We start from the raw sequence: 23,836 nt of genomic DNA, 5'->3' as shown, positions 1-23,836 counted from the left end.
AAAGATGGGCCATGCTACTAGTGGCATATAGCTATGATACAAAACATAAACCAGGAACCAGGAACAACAAGAAGAAATTATTAAATGGAGAGCAGAGGCAGCACTCATCAACCAAGACAACTTCAACAACTGCCCTTTGCAGCCCAGATGATGAGAAAGGAAACCTGAAAAGAGGCAACTTTAAGCAAAATCCTATACTTCACCCTTAATGGGTGGACAGAATCTGAAGTCATTCCGCAAGATCTAAAACTTTACCACACATGCTGCCATGAATCATCAGTCGAAGAAGAATGTTTACTATGGGGTACCCGTACAATTATTCCAGCCAAATAGCAAACTAACATGTTATCAGAACTGCACTACAACCATCCGGGAATGGTACGAATGAAGGCACTGGCCCAGATGCATGTCTAGTGGCCCTCCATAGACAGAGACATTGAAACAACAGTAAGAAAATGCAAAGTATGTCAGCCAATGCAGTCAAAATTTCCGCAAGACGAAGCCAACCCATGGAGATGGGCTTCCAAACCCTGGCATCTGATTCATGTAGACTTTGCTGGACCATTCATGGGTGAAACTTTCCTAATAGCTGTGGACGCACGCTCCAAATGGCCAGTAGTTCACAGCTGAAAAACACCAAAGCAGATCCAATGATTGACTGTCTATCTTTACCACTTATAGATTTCCTCATGAATTAGTTATGGACAATGGGCCTCAATTTACATTAGAACATTTAAAAAAACTTTATGCGCAACAACAATTTCAGACATATTTTGTCTGCACCCTATCACCAAGTACTAATGGAGAGGCAGAACATTTTGTACAAACATTCAAAAAATGCTTTTAAACACCTCCTGGACACACAAAATTGCAGATTTCCTATTGTGGTACAGAAACATCACATTCTACCACAAAATGCACCCCAGGCTGTCCACAGTTCATTCAGATCTTGGTCTCCGATTGCAAAAAAACAGCATTGCCACAGACCTCGCCTAGAATTTTGGAAGTGAGCGAGAGAGTTCTGGTACAGGGTTATAGACAATATAAAGACCTATGGGTGGTAGGAGTAATCTTACAAAAATTGAGCTCCTGTTCATATTCTGTTCTCATGGGGGACATATTGTGGAAGCAACACATTGACCAATTCCGGTCATTGACTGACACTAAGGTCTATGAACTGAAGGAGGTGGAACCAGACCTGCCGTGGCCTTCCCTGGCCGAGTGAGGGGGGGGGTAGCAGATACTGTCGCGGAGTTCAGAAACTGAGACATGCAACCAGGAGGGCAGCAAAGATGGGCAGTTGCTGCGAAGGTGGGTGGTCAGCGCCGACTATCTACAGGATCCGAGCAAACACTGGAACTGCAAACCGTGCTGAGGCGATCCAAAAGAGAAAGAAAATCACCTGAATGCTTTAAGGACTATGTGCCCTGATTATTATTAAATACTTTCCCTTTTATAATTACTCATGAGATGTATTCCAATTTTCACTTGTAGTCCTGGGCCCGATGTAATCTTATTAGTTTGAAGGGGCACAGTCAGCATTTACCACACAGGGGGTGGGGAAGATTGTTGGTTATAAGCCCGATCTCGGCTGGACATCATAATGCCCACGTCATGATGTCATCCTTCCACATATATATACAAAACCCTGTGTGTCAGTAGCCATGTTAGTCTAATAGAAGTAAAGGATAAGAAAGCATCACGACTCCGATCTTAATTGTGTGAGTACATACACAACAGTAAGTATAAAATTGGATAAGCATAGGATTAATGTAAATAGGTGATTGATTGGCTGAAGAATCCACACTAAATGACTCCATGAGAGACAAATAGCTCCAACAACTCTCAATAATCAATCAGGAAAAAGCAGCTATGTTTGATTGGCAGATCATCAGGTGTCCTAAATATTTATTCCTTCCTCCACTGGTGCACAATAGTTGCAGTGTGCTCCATATTAAAAATGCACAGCAGTTAATTACCTCGTTACTTGAACAAGACAAGGGAAGTAGCCACCTAAAAGCTCCCTCTAAGTTGCAGGCCAACCTGATTTGCTATTTCTTCTTCATTACTGGAACTAGACCAGTAGTTTTCAAACTATTTCTTTTCATTCACATACCACGTTAAGTAATCCCTATGCCATAGATGCTCTGTGATTAGAAAGGGATTACTTAGGGTGGTATGTGAGTGAAAAGAAAAAGTTTGAAAACTACTGTTTTAATTGTACCTAATTGACTTGTTATGTACATGGTTTCATAACTCCAAGGGAAATGGACCAATGACAATTTTTCCTCAAGCAAAATATTTCAGTAATAATTGAGTCAAGAGCAGTGATTCTCAACCTTTTTTCCCCCACACACATACCACCTTAAGCAATTTTTTTTACTAATCACAGAGCACTGATGGCAAAGGGATTACTTAAAGTGGCATGTGTGTGGAAAGAAAAAAGTTTGAAAACCACTGATCTAGACATTGGAACAGCCCTGTAGCACAACTTTCAGCTGAAGCCCTTTGGTCATTTAAGATGCTAGCTCACTGCCACACTTTGAAGAGCAATCAAGGATGGAATAAAAATATGGGCAATGTGTCCAGATCCTGAAAAATAAATAAAAATTGCCCCTGAAATGAGGCACAAGATATGGTCAACTATCTCAGTTCTTCTGAGGTCCCATTTAGGTTGGACTGTATAAGCACAGTAGATTTCTTACCACAAAGAACAGGAGCGAACTGAAGGATTTTTAAACAATCTTGTAGTTATGTTTAACGTGTAGCAGCCTGCGCACGAAGATGTAGAGTGGCTCACAAAATTCCCGACAAACATGATGACCATGTGGACATATGGGTGACACTGGCCATTGTCCCAGGTGACCTCCTGCATGGCAAGAAGATGGGGAACTATGGTGGGAACACTGGCCAATCACAGGCTGGCGCTCCGACGATGTGGGCCCTGACGTCAGTGTCTGGGGCCCATATAAGCGTGATGGCCAGTGCAATAAACCAGTCTCAATTCAGAGGCTTTGCTATGCATGTAGTTCTTTTCCACACTTGCATAATATGAACGCTACATTGGTGGCCCTGACAGGTCCAACCAGCCATTGGACCTGAAGATGACGGATCATAGAGCCAGTGACTATCCACGCTGTCTCACTCAGGGTCCCAACATTTTAGGTGTGGCAGCCACATGTGTGGTTTGAGCAGGCAGAGGCTCAGTTCCAGCTTCAATACATCGCTACCGATGACATCTGCTAGTTCTATGTCATGAGCACTCTTCATCAAGATATAATGGCAAGGGTCATAGACTTCCTATGGCGGCCTCCGGATCAACGCAAATATGTGGCCCTCAAAGTGCTGTTAACCTGTAATTTCAGGTTTTTACACCACAAGCGTGCCGCCCGATTGCTGCAGATGGACGGACTGGGGGATGGATTGGGGGACAGGGCCCTGTCCGCCCTAATGAGTGAGATTGCTCATGTTAACCAAGGGCCACAAGCCTTGCCTGCTCTTTGAGCAGATCTTTCTGGAGCAGCTGACCAAGGATATCCAATTCTCGCTCATGGACGAGGACTTCAGCGACCCTCAGAGGGTTACTGTCCGGGCAGACATTCTCTGGAGAGCAAAGGAGGTCACCAGTGTCGTCATAGACTACATCAGCAAGCCCCATGAACAGCTGACTGCGAGACCAAGACCAACAGAGAGGCAAGTTAATACTCCAGGACAGTTCTGCTACTATTATCAGCAATGGGGTGCGGAAGCCTGTCGATGCTGCCCAACCTGCGAGTTTCTGGGAAACACCCTGGCCAACCATTGTTGATAGCTGCAGTTGGCCAAGCCTCGACACCCGCAACAGCAAGCAGGGCCCAGCACTGAGGGCAGCCAACAGCATTCGGACTTTTAGTACCTGCACCATTCCCCTTCTGTTCGGCAACAGCTGCTTTACACGGACCTTCACCCTCGCAGCAATGGCGCAACCGCTCCTGGGGGACAACTTCTTTCGTACCTACTACTGCTTGTCAAGGTCAATGTACAATGCTTGGTGCATGCTAGAACTTTTCAGATTCTGCCTCTGGGGGAAGCCAAGCTACCTGGCCTTGACCTGGACTCTATAATGCTTTCAGACAATGCCAAAGCATGGGGTAAGGCACCACAATCTGACTTGGGCCACGTCAGGATATGCCAACTCCCTCCCAAAAAGCTTCCCCTAGAGAAGGAAGAGCTTAAGACAATGGAGGAGCTGGGGATTGTGCGGCGCTCTACGGCGCTCTAACAGTCCCTGGGCCTCCCCCCTCCATGGTGCCCAAAGCAGTGGTGGGGGGAGGGGTTGGAGGCCATGTTGCCACTAACATTGCCTCATTGAGGCCACCATACCCAACAGAATGCCAAAGACACCCTGGCTGATGCCAGTCTCCTGGTCCACCCAAGACTAGAGGCACCTACCACCCTGACAGTCGACGCCTCCAGCACAGCTGCGCGGGGCATGCTGGAACAGTTCATTTAAGGCCAGTGGCAGCCCCTGGCATTTTTCAGCAGGCACCTCCAACCCACCCCACCCCACTCCCCACCAGAGCTCAAATACAGTGCTTTCAACCGAGAACTATTGGCACTGTACCTGGCAGTGAGACATTTCCATTACCTTTTGGAAGGCTGACAATTCAAGATCTTCACTGATCAGAAGCCACTGACCTTCGCCTTCTATAGATATTAGACCAGTGGTTGGCCGAAAACAGAGTCACTTGTCCTACATGTCCGAATTTATCACACATACAGCACATCGCGAGGAAAAGCAAAGTGGTAGCCAACGTTCTGTCACGACCTGCAATCGGGTCGGTCCACACCCTGTCTCAGGGAGTTGAATATGTGATCCTTGCCAAAGTGCAGCACCAGGACCTTGAGATCCCCATGTATAGGACAGCCATCTTTTGGTGGAAGACATCCCCGTCGACACAGGTAACCTGACACTGCTGTGCAACATCTCTATCAGCAGCTCTCACTCCATTGTTCCAGCTGCATGCAGTCACCAGGTTTTTGATGCTATCCACAACCTGGCACATCCCGCGATCCAAGCCAGACAAGATTGTGGCTAGCAGGTTTGTCTAGCATGGCCTCCATAAGCAGATCAGCCAGTGGTTCAAAACCTGCACAATCTGCCAGTCCTCTAAAGTGCCGATCTACACAAGGGTGCCCACACAGACATTTGAACCAGCATGGTGCAGGTACAGCCATGTGGGGTCGTTACCCATGGGGTGAGATACCTCTTGACTATGGTTGACTGCTCTATGAGGTGCCCTGAGGTGGTCCCACTGGCTGTTACCACCACAGAAACCTGCACCAAGGCATTCATCAACACATGGGTGTCCAGATTCAGGGTCCCAGAGCACCTAACCAACAGGGGAGCATAATTTACCTCTCTGGCTAACTTCCTGGGGACACAGCTCCACCTCATCATGGTGTATTATCCTCAGGCCAATGGATTGGTGGAGTGGTTTCACAGGCACCTCAAGGCAGCCTTGATGGCCCAGGTCAAGGGTCCCAACTGGGTGGACAAACTGCCTTGGGTACTGCTGGGGATTCATACTGCGCCGAAAGAGGACTTCAATACCTCGGTGGCCAAGATGGTCTATGGTGCACCTTAATCATTCCCAGGGAATTCCTGGCACCTGATAAACACCCAGAAGATCCCACGGCAACCCTCGAGAAATTGCGGCAAAAACTGGGGTCCCTGGTCCTGCAGCAACCCCCACCACATGGCCAGCCCAAACATAACATCCCCAGGGACTTAAAGATGTCAACACATCTTTGTGAGAAGGGGTGCACACCATCTGCCCCTACAACAACCCTACAAAGGGCCCTACAGGGTCATCAGGGACAATGGTTCCATCTTTGTCCTCGACATCAACGGTAAGGAGGAGACTTTTACCATTGACTGCCTGAAATCAGCATATCTGAACTGTAACGTGCCAATCTCCACACCTCCGCCTTGATGCAGGGACAGACCACCTAAGTTAACAGACAAAGGCCCAATCGCTGGCTCTGGGTGGGGGAGGCCCACAAAATGGCCAACGAACACCAAAATGGTGACACCGGCTGTTGTCCCAGGTGACCTCCCACACAGTGGGAAGATGGGGAACCATGGCGGGAGGTCACCTGGGACGATGGCTGGTGTCACCAATCCCAGGCCGGCGCTCTGATGATGTGGTGCCCGGACGTCAGCACCTGGGGCCCATATAAGTGTGACGGCCAGTGCAATAAACCAGTCTCGATTCTAAGGCTTTGGTGCATGTGTCATGCAGGCCATGATGGAGAGTTATTACTGCAACAGCAGACTTAAAGAATTATTTTATCTCCTAAGGAAATACTGAACTTGTGTACTTGCATAGTTATACAATGGAATCTTGCTACAGGAGTTCAATTCACTGTACGAAAGGGCATAGTTATTGTAGAGGGACTCAGCTGAGAAAACACTAACTTCTATTAAGGAGTGACAGTTTGAAGAAGCAATAGTTTATATGTATAACACAGGCTGTTTTACAAATGTTGTTTTACACTGATAGAGGTAGGTGCCTGGAACAGGTGACAGAAGTAGTGGTGGAACAGATCCAATTGTGGCATTGAAGAGGCTCCTGGATAGATATATGTACAGTATGTGCAGCGAATAGAGGGATAGATGTTACTTGCAAGCAGAGGGTTTTAGTTTATTATAGGCATCATGTTCCCCTCAGATAAGTGGGCCGAAGGGCCTTTATTTTATTTATTTTCAAACACGGTAGAAGCCATTTCTGGCCCATGAAATCTGCGCTGCCTAATTAAACCCAACTAACCTACAACCCCGCAGGTTTTGGAAAGTGGGAGGAAACCGAAGCACCTGGGGAAAACCCTCACAAGTCACAGGGCAAATGTACAAACTCCTTACAGGCAGTGCTGGTTTTGAACATGGGTCACTGGCGCTGTAATAGCTTTGCACTAACTGCTGTGTAAACTGCTGCTCTAACTGTGCTCGTTCTCGTGCTGCAATGTTCTATGTTTTATGACACACATCCTATGCAGTCTCAAAGGCAAACACTAATGAAAACAGGTGAATAAATGGTATCAAATAGTAATTAGTATCTTGCATAGGGTTTGAGGCAAAGCAGTCATTAATAAGTAAAGAACTCTGTATACAATCAAAAAGTTAGTTAGCATCTGTGGAGAGAGAAATTGTATTTGTTTCTTTTGTCCGTGATTGTTTATTATTAGTTAGGAATGCCAGAATAACTTTAAATTGAAATTAAATATGCTGGTATCGATCTCATTTTTGCATTTCCTTCACACCTTATCTGACCAGCATGGAGAACTTTGCCACAGTTTGTACATATTTTTCAGTGCTAGAACATAGCAAGTGAACTCGATCCAGAATCTTAGCTCTGAATGAGCTCAGTGAATCTCTCATGGTTTCCTTTAGCAATGTTTATGAATTACAGATGTGACATGCTGAAGAAGTGAGTGTAAGATTCTATTTAACATTTTGAATAATAACGGGAAGATAAACACACAAGTTTCCTGGATGCCCATCATTTCCCTTCAAGTTGCATACAACCAGTACATTTTAAATTTTAAATAAATTTTAAAAATAAAATTCAAAATCTCAAATAATTACCGTAAATATGCAAAAACTTTTATACCAAAATTCGAGCTCAAAGTAGGGAGTTGCATTATACATGGGGTTATTATTTTAACTATTTTTTCTGCCAGGTTTAACGATCAGTAAGACTATCAGCAACTACTTATATTGACAGCAGCGCGACTAGGTTGGCCGGGCAGGGGGGGGCGGGGGGAGGGGAGTGAAGAGAGATGGCAGTGCGACTGGAAGGGATGGATATGGCAGTACAATTTGGATGGGCTTAAATCTGGGCAGTGCAGTAATGGTGGCCACCATTCGCAACAACCTGTCAAAGTGTCAATTCCATGATGATTTTGGGCTAATAAAAAGAGGGGTCATATTATACACGGGAGTAAAATTTTTCTTTTTCCTCTTCAGAAATGGGGGAGGGGTCGCATTATACATGCATATTTACGGTATGTTTATTGAATGGAATAAAGTCTTATTCATGAATGCTAAAGCCAAAAAGGAGCCATTTGATTAAGGTCAATCAATCTGGCCAACATTCAAGAATTACAGATGTTTTGTAACTATGTAGACTATTGTATGGACATCTTTCCTTTGGAGAGCTGATATAGTCAATACAGGGTTCAATGCAGATTGGTTGATTTAACAGATAAAGAATCACTTACTTTTTAAAAAAAATCTTTATTTAAAACTTTTTAAAATATGAAAACATTACATAAAAAGAAAAACAATAAACAAATCAGCAAACAACCCCCCCTCCCCCAGCCCCACAAGGGGAGCCAAAAAAAATTAGAAATTTTAAAACAATACAACATTTTATGAAGTTTCTAAACCCATACACTCCAAATAAGGCAACCACATTTTAACAAAAAAAGAATAATTATCATATAAATTATGTTATTTTTCCATATAAATACAAGATCTCAATTCATTATGCCAACAAACTATATTAAACTCTACATTATCTTTCCAAGTGACTGCTACACATTTCTGTGCCACTGATAACGCTAAACGAACAAAAGCTATCTGAAACCTATCCAACCACAAACCAGTCAAAGAAACCATATGACCCAACAAAAAAATCTGTGTCTAATGGTAATTTAATTTTAATAATTTCTCTAAAAATACCCTCACTTTTTCCCCCAAAGCGGTCATACCTTATCACAAGACCAAACTACATGAAGTTCCAATATTCAACCCACATCTGAAACACATCCAAATTACTAAATCCATAATTTTTCAATTTCTCAGGGGTCAAATACAGCTGATGCAAAAAATTAAAATTAACCAAACCATACCTTATCCCTTTTAGTTTTAGTCAATTTAGATACCCCTTCATGACACAACCCCCAAATCCTTCTGAGGTATATCACAAGTTAAATCACTTTCCCATTTATTTCTAGATTTTTCCAAATTTGGTTTATCTGTACTCTCTTGTAACAACCTATACATATCTGAAATAAAACCCCTTCTTGGTATAGAGGAAATCAAATACTCAAACTTTGTTAACTTAGGTAGTCCCATATCCTTACCATAATTATCCCTTATCAAAGCTCTAAGTTGATAATACACAAAGAAAGAATTTACTGGCATTCCAACTTTTTCCCTCAATCTATTAAAAGAAAGGAATTGTCCCTCTTCAAATCACTTTTACACCCTCAGAATGCCATACTTTTTAATACCTGTTAAACATTGAAAAAGAAATAAGTTGATTTTGATATTACAGAGTTTAAATTGATAATTTACCCTTCATACCTATAACAGCATTTCTATTAGTCCACATCCTTAATAAATGCTTTAATACCGGCATATTATATCCCTGCAATAAATGCAAATTCCATTTATATATATGAACTGATGAACTTCAGGTTCAAAAATACAAGCTAATTTCACCTTAGCCCAAAGAGGGGGTTGCTTAGTATCCATCGTTCTATTAACAAACTTTAACTGTGAAGCTTCATAATAATTTTGAAAATGAGACAACTGAAGTCCACCTAATGCATACTTCCACGTCAACTTCTATAAAGCTACTCGTGCTAATTTTCCCTTCCATAAAAATTTCCTCACCGCCATATTCAGATCTTGAAAAAAAACCCTTTGGAAGTAAACATGGAATTGACTGAAATAAATACGGAATTCGGGGGAAGATATTCATTTTAATACAATTTACTCAACCTATTAATGTTAATGGAAGATCTTTCCATTTAATCAAATCCATTATAATCTTTTTCAATAACAGTACATAATTTAATTTATATAAAAATTGATAAAATTAAATATTTAGGAGTGGACATGAATTACCAGACCATCTTAATTTTATAATATATTTACACGCTTCACAATTCCCCTCCAAAACTGGCAATATTTCACTCTTATCTCAGTTTACCTTGTAACCAGATAACACACCAAATTGAACTAAACATTCTTGTAAATACTTCAAAGATTGTTCTGCATGTGTCAAGTAAAGCAATACATCATCCACAAATAAATTAATCTTATATTCATCATTTGCAATTTTTATCCCTTTAATATTACCATTCTGTCAAATTGCCTGAGCTAGTTGTTCAATGACCAACGTGAACAATTAAAACAAAAAATTGTTAAAAAAAAGTGTTTCTTCACCTGCACTTATAGTAGAACGACCAACACGACTGCGGGTCTGCAACTCCGTCAACAACGGGCTGACTGCATCACCCGCTGCCGTCCGGGTCCCCCCACAGGCCTCACCTTCTCTAACAACTCCTAGATGTGTGTCGCACCACACTTACCCAGGAGCACTGTTGACCATGCAGGCACATCTTCCAGCATACCCCCGGGTGTCTCCAGGCCGCTGAGTGCTGCAGCAGGTTTGCGCAACAAACGCTGCTCGGCCAACTCACTTGCACGTCTTCACAGGGACACGTACCAGAGTCGGCTGAGCTCAAAACACTGCCAGCGCTATCTTGCGACTGCAAATTAGGTGCCAGTGTTATACTTAACTGACTGGGAGTACGCTGAGCCTTGGGTATTAATTCTGACGAATCCGTGGCTTCAACCTGGTGAGTAGGCCTCAATTCTTCAACACTTTTATAAGGTAATTTCTTCTGTAATTGAGCTTTAGATTTCTTCACCTTTCCGACACCCTTAAAAACTATTTTTTTGTAATTTTCAAAACTTTTAAACTTGGGTATTAATTAGTTCAACTGGGGAGAGGTGGAACTGCACATCGTCTTCCACACCATCTCACCATGCCCCCCCCCAGATATAGATTCACTTACTAAGAAAAGCACACAATGCTGGAGAAACTCAGCAGGTCAAACAGTACCTTTATGCAGCAAAGGTGAAGATCCATCACCAACGTTTCAGGCTTGAGCCCTTCATCCAGGAATGACCATGGAAAAGATGTGAGTTTTGAATAAATTGGGCATCCATACAACTGTAAAAGACCAAGGCTGCACACCAGCTGAACTAATGTAAGGGACTACACTAACAGTACCTGATTGACCTACATTGATACGAGACACAACCAATTATGTTCATTGACTATGGCAGTACATGACAAATATTACTCCTGCTGAGACCCATGCACAGTGTTGTATCACATGTCCCAAATGACCTCAGTTCACCTTCATGTGTACTTTTCAGATGTGACATTAACCCCTCCAGACACCATACAAGGTGATACGCAGGTCTCCCAGGTACTCCATTCTTGATATACAAAGCAAGAGGGAGTCTGTTAGCATTGACTATCTTAAAGTTGCTCACTTAGGGGATGAGTGTTTAAGCTACATCAACAACTAGGAACAAACTGGTTGCACCAATAAGTAGAAACACTACTACTATCTCTGATGGGGATAACACATCTCCACCTGAAAAAAAAAGGTCTGGGAGAAAAGTAGACTGACCAGCTCATTATGCACAGTATTTCAACACCTGAAGGGATTCAATGTTATGCATCTGTAATACTACATTTTTTTTTTCCTCATTATTAATCACTTTTGCCCACACTTTGAGCTCTTACCATCTTGAAGAGGGCTATTTTAGAAGACCTCAACAGGATTTTATCTGAAGGCTGCTCCTGGCAATTGGAGTCAGGTGATGCAGGCAGCTGGAGTTGAAAAGCTCAAATCAGCAGAAAGCTGATTGGGCAATAGAGATAAAATGATCGAGGGAACTTATGACACAGGGAGGTATTAATTAATTCATTTAAACTCAACGGTTTAGAGAGGTGATACTTTTTGACTGGAGTCCTACACGGTACGTGCTGTAGTGAGTAGGAAATTTACAACAAACTCCTTTTTTTTCTCCAGTTCCTTCTTCTTAGCCCAACTTTTTATTTTATTGTCTATGAGTATTCCCAGATGACTGATTGCTTTTTTTCCTGAAACTTTCTGTAATCCAATGTCCTTGTTATTACCATTGAAGTCATAGCTGAGTGTTTCCAGGCTGACTGAGTATAATGTTAAAGTTACTGTCTGTGCATATTCCGGTGACTATAACTCATCCCATCATTCACTAGTTTTGAAGAGAAAATGTACATTTTCAGGGAACTATTCTTTAAATTAATTGACAAACAAATTTCAATAGCAGAGATGAAAGAGGCATGAAAACTGACAAGAATTAAAATTTAAACTCAAATGAAAGGAAAAAGTAAAATGCTAATATAAATATAACAAAAACTACCCATAAATCTAAAACATGTCAGTAAGTAATTCTAAAATAACTATGAAATAAGTTTTTGAGATCTATTTATTTCTATTGATATTTAAGCCCTTTGCATTTCCAAGTTGACAAAAAACTCATTCAGGATTTTTCTAGTACAATGTAAAAAAAAAAAACAGTCTGTTTACTGGTACTTGGAAACCGAAAAGTCTACCAACAAACCAAAGAGGAACCTTGACTATTTAAATGTACTGAATCAAGGAGAAATACTTTACACTTAAGTCATGTATATGCTGAAACCCCAATTAAAAGCCCACCTGGCCTTGGGAAGTTTACAGATTTACACAAATACTAACCTGAAGCTCTTGCTTTAATTACAATATTACACTTGCAATGCAATCTCCACAGCAATAGTGATTCTTGGGAGTCACTACCTCGGACCCGACACACAATGGCTTTGTGAAGAAAGCACGTCAGGACCTCTACTTCCCCAGGAGTTTGTCGACACCCTGGTAAATTACTACAGAGGTGTGGTGAAAAGTGTGCTGACCGGCTGCATCCCAGTCTGGTAATGGGAATACCAATACCCCTGAGCAGAAAGCCCTCCAAAAGGTAGCAGACATAGTCCAGGACATCATAGGTAAAACCCTCCTCATATTGAGTACCCTTGCATGGAATGCTGCTGTCAGATGGCAGCAACAATAATCAAAGACCCTCTTCACCCAGCACATGATCTGTTCTTGCTGCTGCCATCAGGAAAGGGGTATAGGTGCTACAAAGTTCAGGAACAGCTGGTACCCCCTCCACTATTAGGAGATTCAATGACAAACTTAATCAGAGACTCATTTAAGGACTCTTACTTCTGAACTTTATTGATTTTTTTTGTTCTCTCTGTGTTGCACAGATTGTTTACAATTATGTAATGTGTGTCGAAAGAACCAAAGACTTGTTGATTAATAATGAGCCAAACCAAGGCTTTTATTAACTAAAAGACTGGAGCATATCACAAATAGGTCGACCAGTCCAGAATGACCTGATCTGGCTAGGAGCAATCCTTTAAGACCTGCCAATAGGTGTGACTACACTCTCAGCCAATCACAGTCATCCTACACTACCATCTGTACATATACACATTGATGATAGAACAGATTCTATCACATTCACCCCTTCTTTGAGAACTGACCCCAGGGTGAATGGAGGTTAGGGGCTGTACCGGTCAGAGGGTCTGACCATCCGGTGTGACTGCTGTGGCACAGGGATTGGGGTCGCCGGAGTCATGTCGCCGGCAGGCCTGTAGGGTGCGGCCACTGCTTTGCTCAATTCTCCAATGCCGTTGTTGACAATCTGGCCTGAGCTGGTGGGGTGTCCCTGTTTGGCGGCGGCGGCGGGTCCCTGGTCGGTGGCGGCAGCGGCGGGTCCCTGGTCGGCGGCGGCTGCGGGCGTTGAGGTCGGGGCTGGGGCCTGGTCGGACGTTAGGGTGGACAACATTGCGGCGAGGGTGGGATGTACCTTGCGCGCTCGGCGTCTGCCCCGTGATGTCAGGCGCTGCTGCGCGGTGGAGTCCTCACTCTCATTGGACGAGAGCTCTGAGGAAGAAGTGTTTGAAATGATGAGTGGCGATTTGCTTCACACAAGGCACTGTGTTTGACGACAGCCATTTTGGAGCGACAGACTGAGCAAAGTGGCCGTTTTTAAGGCACCTCTGGCACCTGGCTTTTCTTGCTGGGCACTGGGACCTGCTGTGCTTGTTCCTCCCGCAGAAATAACACTTTGGGGTTGCATCGGGTAGCGTAGCGGCAGTAGTAGGGTAGAGGGAGGGCATCCAACTTGCATCAGAATGTGGGGTCCAGGCCCGAGAGTACATGTCCATACTTAAGACCGCAGCCTCCATCGTCTCTGCGATCTGGATCACATCCTCTAGGTTTTCTCACCCGTGCTCTAGCAAGTGCTACCTCACCTCATTCGATCGAACCCCGGCCACGTAGGCATCCCGAATGAGATCATCTGTGGTCTCCGCAGCAGTTCTGTCTGTGCAGGCACAGTCCCTGCCCATTGCCCTTCATGCCTGAATATAAGCTTTACAGGACTCTCCAGGCTGTTGCCTCCTTGTAGCAAGTTTGTACCGAGCACAGACCCTGTTAACTGATCGCTCGTAGAGCCCTTTCAGCACCTTCATGGGTGTGGCGTAAGTGGTTGCATCCTGGACACTCTGGTAGACTCTCGGGGACACCATAGTCATCAATATTAGTAGTCGATGGCTGTCCTCTATCATGGCAGGATCAGAGAGCTGTAAGAATGTTTCGAAGCACCTCACCCAGTGCTTAAAGTCATTTGAGGCTAGAGCTTACTGTGGGTCGATGTCGAGGTGTTCCAGCCATAGCATATGGTCCATCCCTTCAAAATTTATTTTTAGTTAATAAAATTCTAATGCGCGTCGAAAGAACCAAAGACTTGTTGATCCAAACCAAGGCTTTTATTAACTAAAAGATTGGAGCATATCACAAGTAGGTCGACCAGTCCAGAATGACCTGGTCTGGCTAGGAGCAATCCTTTAAGACCTGCCAGTGGGAGTGGCTACACTCCCAGCCAATCACAGTCATCCTACATTACCATCTGTACATATGTACACGTATACATTGGTGATAGAATCTGTACTATCACAATTTGTTATCTGCTTATAGATCTTTACATGTTTGTTTTGCACTACCAATTAGTAGTAATTCTGCTGGGCCTGCAGGAAAAAGGAATCTCAGGGTTGTATGTGATGTCATGTATGCACTCTGACAATAAATCTGAAATCTAAATATGTCAGTGATTTTTAAGCTTACAGAAATATCATCCATAACAATGTGGTAGTGACTTGATGATCTGTTTTTGGTCGATGCTTGGATAACTATTGGGCTGGACACTAATGATAACTAACTGCTTCTTTAAAATAATGCCTTGGGACCTTTTGTACTCACCCAAGAGGGAAGATGGAGTTTGGGTTAAATGTCTCTTTAAGAAGCCTTGCAGTTTCTCTTCAGTTCTGCAATGGATGCTGTACTCCAAACTCTGCAGGAGAGCTAACCCAGGCACTCTGGGTTGTAAATGAGATTACTACCAACTCAGCAGCAGAAACTAACTTCGTCTTGTGTTTCTTCTGGTCTTATCCAAACATATTAGTCAAATGCTGAGGTTCCTATTTTTGAAGATATTTACTGCCAGTGTAAGATTAGTGAATGTAGATTGTGCCTAGTAGGTCATGTTTAAATAACATTTCACTGTTACCAATTCAGCTCATTTTATTTCAATTATTTCTTCATATTTATTTCTGCCTTTTGCTGAAAATTTGTTCAACATGTGCAAATAATTTGATTGTCTGGTAAGAAACTGACAAAGTAAATTGTTTCATGCTGTACATATAAAATGCCATGTTTCCAAAAAAATTCCACTCTCTGATCCACTGAATATTCTCTACTCTTTATTGTTGAACCATTAATAGGAAAGATATATTTGTCCTTTCTCTATTCAAAGTACAAAACTCTATAGCTGTTCTTATAAATTGTACAATCTTGTGGAACAAACTGTCTGAACTAATTCTGGTAAAAACACAGAAATATTGGAGGAACTCAACAGGTTTCACAGTGTCCATAGGTGGTAAAGATATCTTCTTTTCTTTGGCTTGGCTTCGCGGACGAAGATTTATGGAGGGGTAATGTCCACGTCAGCTGCAGGCTCGTTTGTGGCTGACAAGTCCGATGCGGGACAGGCAGACATGGTTGCAAGGGAAAATTGGTGGGTTGGGGTTGGGCGTTGGGATTTTCCTCCTTTGTCTTTTGTCAGTGAGGTGGGCTCTGCAGTCTTCTTCAAAGGAGGTTGCTGCCCGCCGAACTGTGAGGCGCCAAGATGAACGGTTTGAGGCGATATCAGCCGACTGGCGGTGGTCAATGGGGCAGGCACCGAGATTTCTTTAGGCAGTCCTTGTACCTCTTCTTTGGTGCACCTCTGTCTCAGTGGTCAGTAGAGAGCTCGCCATATAACACGATCTTGGGAAGGGGATGGTCCTCCATTCTGGAGACATGACCTACCCAGCGCAGTTGGATCTTCAGCAGCATGGATTCGATGCTGTCGGCCTCTGCCATCTCAAGTACTTCAATGTTGGTGATGAAGTTGAGGATGGAGTGGAGACAATGCTGGTGGAAGCGTTCTAGGAGTTGTAGGTGATGCAGGTAGAGGACCCATGATTCGGAGCCGAACAGGAGTGTGGGTATGACAACGGCTCTGTATACGCTAATCTTTGTGAGGTTTTTCAGGTGGTTGTTCTTCCAGGCTCTTTTGTGTAGTCTTCCAAAGGCACTATTTGCCTTGGCGAGTCTGTTGTCTATCTCGTTGTCAATCCTTGCATCCGATGAAATGGTGCAGCCGAGATAGGTAAACTGGTTGACCGTTTTGAGTTTTGTGTGCCCGATGGAGATGTGGGGTGCTGGTAGTTATGGTGGGGAGCTGGCCGATGGAGGACCTCAGTTTTCTTCAGGCTGACTTCCAGGCCAAACATTTTGGCAGTTTCTGCAAAACAGGACGTCAAGTGCTGAAGAGCTGGCTCTGAATGGGCAACTAAAGCGGCATCATCTGCAAACAGTAAAGATATATTATCAATGTAAAATGTATAGTACTGATGTTTCAGGCCTGAGCCCTTCCTTGAGGTATAAGTGAAAAAGGGAGGAGTACAGACCAACAAACAAGGAGATAATTGGATATGATAAAAGGACAGGAGAGGGGATAAGTGAGAAATGATGGGGGGGGGGTAGTTTTTGACTTTGTGAAAGGAGATAGAGAAGTGAGAGAGAGCTGGAGGAAAGTAGACATTGAGAAAGATGGGGGTGCAGGCAAACGAAAACAGAAGTCGACGTTAATGCCATCTGGTTGGAGGGGTGCCAAGATGTAATGAGGTGTTGTTCCTCATATTTGAAGGTGGTCCTTTTGGAGACCTTGAGGACCCCTTCCACCCTGCACATAGCATCTTTCAGCTGTTCCTGTTAGGGAAGAGATACAGGTGTATCAGCCAGCTGAGGAACAGCTTCTTCCAACGGGCAGTGAGAATGCTCAACAAGCAAAGGAACTGCTCACTCTAATTATTCGAGACTCTCATTTGTACAAAACAACTTTTTGTAGCTATAGTACTTGTCCTGCATATGCATTATTTGTTGGTATGTGTCTTATGTCTACATGTTTTTGCACTGAGGACCAGAGAACACTTTTGTTGGGTTGTTCAGGTACTTGCACAATCAGATGACAATAAACTTTACTTGCTTGTCAGGCAGTGCATGAGACCATGGACAAGGCAATGGAGTGGGCAATTGAAATGGGCGGACACCAGGAGATCTCCCTCCATTATGATGGATTGAACCGCCTCCCAGTCTGTGTCCTATCTCTCCAATGTAGAGGAGACCACAATGGGAGTACTGTATATAGTAGATGACTTCAGATTCACAAGAGAAATGTTGCTTCACTTGGAAGGATTGTTTTGGGCCCTGAATGGGGCTGAGGGAGGAGGTGTAGTCACAAGTGGAGCACCTCCTGAGGTCACAGGGGTAGATGGCAAAGGGGCAATTGGTGGAAAGGAAGCAGTGGATGAGGAAGTCATAGAAGGAATAGTCCCTGTGGAAGGCAGAGAGGGGAGGAGAAGGGAAGATGTTTGGTGGTGGGATCATATAGTAGATGGTGGAAGATATGTTTGATGAGGAGGCTGGTGGGGTGCTGGTGTGGACAAGGGGAATCCTGTGTGGGGGTAGACGGAGCCAAGGCAGAAGTGGGATTAAAAGAGGATATGCGAAAGGCTTGGCAACATGGGGGAATTTGAAGGCAAATGTGTCATTGTGCCCCCCCCACACACCTGCATCACTAACGTGCTATAAGCACACGTGTTTTTCTCTTACATCAAAGAGAGGGCAAGTGTGACAGCAGAGCTGCACAGAGGAATCATGGTAGGTAGGTAAACACCACCCCCCCCCCCACCCTGAGCAATTTTTCGAATGTCAGATTGTGCGCCTCCTTCCCTAATGCCCCCTGATTAGACTTGTTCAGATGCCGAGTCTGTACATGAGTAAGGGCCATGTTGATGGAGGGGAAACCACATTCAAGAAGAAGGACATCTCTGATGATCTGGCATGAAATACCTCATCCTGGGGCAGATATGATGGAGATAGAGGAATTTGGAATGGAATTCTTATAGGGTGTGAAGAGGTGTAGTCAAGGTAGCTGTGAGAGTTGGTGAATTTGACTCATGATATGAAGACTGAGACCGAGACAAGGGATGGACCAAGTGAATTTGAGATCAGGGTAGAAGTTGTCAACAAAGTGGTAAAATCAATGGGTGCATGAGGCAGTATCAAAGTAGTTGTCAAAAAGTTGAGGGGCCTTGTCTGTGTAGGTTTGTAGCATGGATTGCTCCTCAGCCAACAAAAAGATAGGCATAGTAAGGGCCCATGTGAGTAATCCTGGCTACCCCTTGACTTGGCTCTAGCTTCTTCCCATAAACCTTATTTTTAAAAAAAAATTCAATTACCTTTGCAATTGTCTTTGAAAAATTTGTGCAAAATCAATTCCACGTTTTTTGGGCAAAGTCCCAGAAATAAATTTTGCCTTATTTCCTCTTTACATTTTCTGTTCATTATTCAAAATTGATAACTTCTGATTTCTGATCCCTGCCAGAGGAATAGGTTTCAGATTTATTGTCAGAGTACATGCATTCTTTTTCCTGCAGCAAGGCGGTCAAAAATTGCCGTGCTGCCAGAGCTGCTGTAACGGCAGTACTGCCATTAGTACAGATCCACAGAGAGCGGGGAGTGGAGACACAGAGCTCCCATGGGGTCCAACCACCCAGTTCGACTGCCATCAGCTCCACACAGGCTTTGAACAGTCTGTTAAAGGAGCAGATGGTAGCAAGATGGCAGCATCTATGATCGGTAGCAGCCACAAGTGGTTGCAGACTCCAGGGAAGCAGAGGTCTGGTGCAGGGCAACAGAAAATGGGTATACCCCCCACCCCCTCTGTCTGAGAAGGAGGAGAAGCAGAGGAGATGACCCACGGGATGGTGACCATGGCAGCAGACCAGTGAGGGGTTCTACGGCTGAAGGACCCACACAGGCAGTGGGCTGCTGTTGACTTGAGGCGAGGAACCCACGGAAGCTGTGAGATGCTGGATACTGCAGTCAAGGGACTTGCACTGGACTGTTAAAAGCTGAACATTGGTTTGAAACTGGCTGAAGGGGAATCAGGCATCGGAACCAGGATGAGAGAGAGGGCTGAGGGAGTTGAAGGGTTCCTAATGGTATTGGATGTTTGAATCTGGAGCTCGGGTTGCTGATGGTTTGGACTGGACTCTGGCTGTGGGGATTGTGGGAGCACTGGCGGCAAATCCATGGACACTCAGTGACACTGGGGAAACTCTCTTTTGCTTCTCTTTCTCTGATGGTAAGAGGCTCTTCAGGCAATTTCTGCTGAGAGAGAATCTGTCTGCTACAGCAGACAAAAGCAATTTTGTGTAATATGACAATTTTTTTATTATATGACAATAAATTGAATCTTGAGAATTACCACTTATTGGCAGTGCAAAGAAAAACTGACAACATACACCTATCAATAAATAAAGAAATATAACAAAACTGTGCATTACAGAGAAAGAAAAACAAATCAATAAAGTGAAGAAATAGACATACTTAAATAAGTCCCTAATTGAGTTTGTCATTGAGAAGTGTGATAATGGAGGGTACCAGCTGTTCCTGAATTAGGTGGTACAAGTCTTGTGACAGTGAGAGCAGAGTGTATGCTGGGTGGTGTGGAGTGGATCCTTGATGATTGCTGCTGCTCTCGGATGGCAGTGTTCCCCATAGATGTTCTTGATAGTGGGGAGGGTTTTGCCTGGGATATCTTGGGCTGTGTCCACGTCCTTTTGCAGGGATTTATGCTCAGGGGTATTGGTGTCCCTATACCAGACCATGATGCAGCTGGTCAGCACATTTTCCACCACACATCTGTAGAAATTTGCCAGGGCTTCTGATGTCATACCAAACCTTTGCAAACTCCTGAGGTAGTAGTCACTGATGTGCTTTCTTTATGTTACACTTTCTGCGGTTGCACACAAAAATGCCAGAGGTAATAGAGAGGTGGGGGAAGGGAAGAGCGAACAAAGGAATAACATTTGGGTGTTGGATATGATCATCTGAGATAGTGACTCCAAAGAACTTGAATGAGCTTGCCCTCTCCACCTCTGAACTCCCAATGGTCATGGGATTGTACACCTCTGGGTTTCCCTTCCTGAAGTCAACAATCAGTTCCTTTGTTTTGGTGATATTGAGTTGTTGTTGGTGGACCATTCAGCCAAGTTTTCAATCTCGCTTCTGTATGCTGACTCGTTGCACCTTTTTATACAATGCACTACTGTGGTATTGTCAGCAAATTTGTAGATTGTTGTTGTCGTACCGAGCCCCACAGTTGTAGGTGTAAAGTGAGTAGAGCAGAGGGCTAAGAACCCATTCCTTTGGTGCTCTGGTACTGGTGGAGATTGTGGAGGAGCTGTTCTTGCCAATCCACACTCATTGTGGTCTGGAGGTGAGGAAATCCAGGATCCAATTATATAGTGGGGTGTTGAGTCCCAGGACTTGGAGTGTGCTGATAAATTTTGAGGGGATGATGGTGTTAAACGACTATTTGTAGTTGATAAAGACCATCCTGATGTATGCATCTTTGCTGTCCTTGTATTCCAGGGCTTTGCGAGAGCCAGTGAGATGCCATCCGCTGTGGACCTGTTGCTATGATAGGTGAATTAGAACAGATCCATGTCACCACTAAGATTGGAGTTGATATGCTTCGGCACCAACCTTTCAAAACATTTTATCACTGCTGATGTGAGTGCTACTGGTTGATAGTCATTTGGGCAGGTGACCACAATAATTTGTAATAGATCCAAATTTTTAAAGTACATCACAATTTTCAATACCTATTTCTTTACATAATTTACAGTGATAAACTTGTCATTTCTCAAAGCCTTTACATCATCCCCAAAGTGTGGAGTCCAGGTATGCACCCAGTTTCTTTCATCAGAGCAAACCAAAGATTTCTAACAACTCAGCATCATTTTTCTCTTTCTGTGCTCAATGCTCTTTTTGAAGAACCCAATCTGAATCAAATTCATCAGTTTGTTTAACCTACCTATCACCATCAAATATTTAACCCCCTACCAGGTCTCCTTATTCTTGAACTTTGCTAAAAATGGAACTGCTTACATCATATTGACTTAACATTTTATTTCTCCAAGTGAGCACTAAACTAAAATGTACATTTAAACATGCAGCACAGTAACAGCCCCTTTAAGCCTACAAGCCCATACTGCCCAATTGACCAACAGCCAATCTTGAAAGGTGGGAATAAACCGGAGCCTCTGGTGAAATCCCACGTAGTCACGGGGAGAACATAGAAACTTATAACAGACGGCGTGGGATTCGAACCCCAGTCCAGATCGCTGGCGTTGTAACAGAATTGTACAACGGGTAATATTAAAGTATATACACATGCATCAGTAATACAGCTTCTGATGCTTTGTGAAAACTATCTGTATTTTCCATAAATATTTAATCTGGAATTTGACACAAGAATAATCTAAAAATATATATTTTTTTATAAATTGGAAAGCTCTTAACATGAACTCTGGCCCGAAATCCAAAATTGGCATTCTACTCCTTGAAATAGTTTTCTCACAACCACAAACCAATGTCATTCCCAGCTGTTACATGATAGGAAAAAACGGAGGTAGGCCTGTTCAGGGCAGAAACACAGGCCATGGGAAGCACAAATTATAGATATTCCTGATACAGTGCCAAGGGATTTAAAAATAAAAATCCAGATGGGATTTTAAAAAATGAGGTTAGTAGCAAAGTTGATAAAATTAACAAATTCTGTGGAGGTGTAGAAAGCAGCCTGATGTAGTTATCAATGTAACAAAGAAAGAGTTGGGGTGGTGCTGGAGTGGATTCAGAACAGACATGTGGCCAACAAAAAGCCAGGCATCTCACTATAGTCAGCTCTTACCATCCCCACCCCTAAATAGATCAAGGTTTCTCTTATCTTCACCTTTCACACTCCACCAGCTAATGAATTTATCACATCATCCTGTCATTTTCACCATCTATAACTAAACCCCATCCAACAGACCCATCTACCCCTCCCCACCACTTTTGAACTTTCACATTAATTGCTCTCTCTGTTATTCCTTTGTTCGCTCTTCCCTTCCCCCACCTCTCTATTACCTCTGGCACTTTTGTGTGCAACTGCAGAAAGTGTAACACTTGCTCTTACACTTCATCCCTCACCACTATCCAAGGTCCCAAAGAGCTCTTCCACTGGATGCAAAGGTTCATGTGCACCTCCTTTCTTTGGCTTGGCTTCGCGGACGAAGATTTATGGGGGGGGTAAAAAGTCCACGTCAGCTGCAGGCTCGTTTGTGGCTGACAAGTCCGATGCGGGACAGGCAGACACGGTTGCAGGGGAAAATTGGTTGGTTGGAGTTGGGTGTTGGGTTTTTCCTCCTTTGCCTTTTGTCAGTGAGGTGGGCTCTGCGGTCTTCTTCAAAGGAGGTTGCTGCCCGCCAAACTGTGAGGCGCCAAGATGCACGGTTTGAGGTGATATGTAATTACATCACTAGGTCACCAGGGGTCATCCCAGTGACCTTGTATATAAAGCAGTCCAGAGCTACAGTCTAGCCTTCCAGGTTCATCTTGCAGAGAGACAAGACCTCTTAGTGTACATATTAGTTTATTAAAGCTGTCTTATACTCGCACTGCTGTTGTGGTTATTGTCAGTACAATTTAATAAACTAATATGATAGCTGCTTCTGCTCCAACGCACATTCCTGACTACCTGGAGACTCTTCCTGAGGAATGGAATCTAGGGACGACCAGCACACATGTGCATCCGAGGACAGAGACGGCGAGGGACCGCTGTACTGGAATTGTGGTGGAATGCGGGGAAGACCACAGAAGTACGATAGGGCAGGTAAGAAATGGCCAAGAGCCCTGTCTGTCCGTGGGTTCGCCGGTACAGGTGCCGCTGACCCAAAACCCCAGTCTGATCAGAAAGGGGCCACTACCAGCGCGGGTGGAAGGATCTCCACAAGTTGTGCTCCCAATCGCCATGTATGTGCAGAATTCCCGAACACTCCAGAGCCAGGGAAAGCAGACACCGCTACCATCACCCCCCCCACCCCACTGCAGCAGTTTCCCCAGTACCACGGAGACCTCACGCTACTGTTGGGATTCCCCATAAGCCCCTTGCAAACATCCCAAAGCAAGAGACTCAGCCAACAGCCCCAAGCACCCAGGTTACTCCTCCAGCAGACACAAGCCCCACAGAGGCTCTACGAGCAGCTCCCAGTACCCCAGGGTTGACCCTTGCTACACCTAAGTGACCAGAGACTGCGGCTTAGCCATGTGCTGCGACCAGACAGGCTGGAGCTCAATCCCAGAAATCCCGGAGCTGGCACGCGCTTCAGCCGCTGGCAGAGATGCTTTCTGAATTACATGGAGGGTGCTGCGGCATCGGATAAAGAGCTATTAATGCTGC

At 44.1% G+C, this 23,836-nt stretch overlaps 1 protein-coding gene across 1 annotated transcript in view; it reads left to right on the top strand.

The window, feature by feature from the left end:
* The first annotated feature begins 1,696 nt into the window (after nucleotides 1-1,696).
* Nucleotides 1,697-23,836, top strand: part of myo1b (myosin IB) — a 312,780-nt gene continuing 290,640 nt past the window's right edge. Inside the window, exon 1 of the mRNA XM_069934623.1 lies at nucleotides 1,697-1,721. The gene's annotated coding sequence lies outside the window, so the exon portion shown is untranslated. The remainder of the gene's footprint in view (nucleotides 1,722-23,836) is intronic.

The sequence above is a fragment of the Narcine bancroftii genome, chromosome 4 (genome assembly GCF_036971445.1).
Source record: "Narcine bancroftii isolate sNarBan1 chromosome 4, sNarBan1.hap1, whole genome shotgun sequence".
Taxonomy (NCBI): Eukaryota; Metazoa; Chordata; class Chondrichthyes; order Torpediniformes; family Narcinidae; genus Narcine; species Narcine bancroftii.
The sequence above is the reverse complement of the archived record's forward strand: the minus strand, read 5'-3'. Positions and strand labels throughout refer to the sequence as shown.